At 54.7% G+C, this 948-nt stretch overlaps 1 protein-coding gene across 1 annotated transcript in view; it reads left to right on the top strand.

Annotated features, from left to right (window-relative positions):
* Positions 1-948, top strand: part of FOXP4 (forkhead box P4) — a 56230-nt gene that overhangs the window by 18610 nt on the left and 36672 nt on the right. The gene's annotated exons all lie outside the window — the stretch shown is intronic.

The raw sequence follows: 948 nt of genomic DNA, 5'->3' as shown, positions 1-948 counted from the left end.
AAAAATTCCCTTAAAAGCAAAACTAGGGAGCATAGGAGGAAGCGGGTCTGGGAGCAGCAGCTGGGTACCGCAGGCTTGTTTTTGTTGGGGTTTTATTCCCTCTCTCAGCTCCTGAATGAAGCTCCTTTGCTTGGCTTGCACGCACTCCGGTGCTCGTCCTCGGCCGCGCTCGCCTGCCGGCTCGCACTTGTTCCACGCTCATCCTCATCTCTCGGCAAGATTTGCCTTAATTTCACCTACTTTCTTTGGCTGCCAGCACTGCTGGCACTGCTGCGGTCGCTTGGGGTTGCTTGTGCCTGCATGTGTTTCCACACCTGTTTTTTATCGATTGATGTTGGTTTCTCCCTCTTTTGCCTGTTGTGCCCCTTCCCAGCGAGACGCCGTCATCCCTGCAAACAAACTTAAGGAAAGCCATAACTCTTTCTAGGCAAACACCCATAAAAATAAGCAGGTTTCATCTTGGTCACTTGTACGAGTTGCTAAACTCCTCCTGCATCACTGTAAACTCCGCTCGGACGCAGTCGTGGATTATTAATTCAGGGTGTAATCCTGCCCGACCCGAACCTGGGCGGTGACTGGGACTTTTTGGGGCTCCAGTGTGACGATCAGATGTCAAATTAAATACACACGGTGCCGTTAGACACAAGGGGTGTCAGTTGCAGCAAAAACATAGCGGAGGCTCTGTGGGAGGGTGGAATAAATCAGCCGGGAGCTGGTCCCTCCGGCAGCGCCCCCGACCACAGGTTGGGCTCCGGTTGTGCCGGGACTGGGGGTGACCCACCTGAAAACCTGCCGGAGGACGAAGATGTTGGACCTGGTAACTTGATGAAGATGTGCTGGGAGTTTTTGGAAGAGGGCAGGATTATCCCCAGGTCCTTGTGCCCAAGCTCGGAGGGGGGCGGGGGGGGAGGGGGCAGGGAGAGCGGGGGCCTGTAATGGGATGTACTG

Source organism: Charadrius vociferus, unplaced genomic scaffold (genome assembly GCF_000708025.1).
Source record: "Charadrius vociferus isolate BGI_N301 unplaced genomic scaffold, ASM70802v2 scaffold266, whole genome shotgun sequence".
In the NCBI taxonomy this organism is placed as follows: Eukaryota; Metazoa; Chordata; class Aves; order Charadriiformes; family Charadriidae; genus Charadrius; species Charadrius vociferus.
The sequence above is the reverse complement of the archived record's forward strand: the minus strand, read 5'-3'. Positions and strand labels throughout refer to the sequence as shown.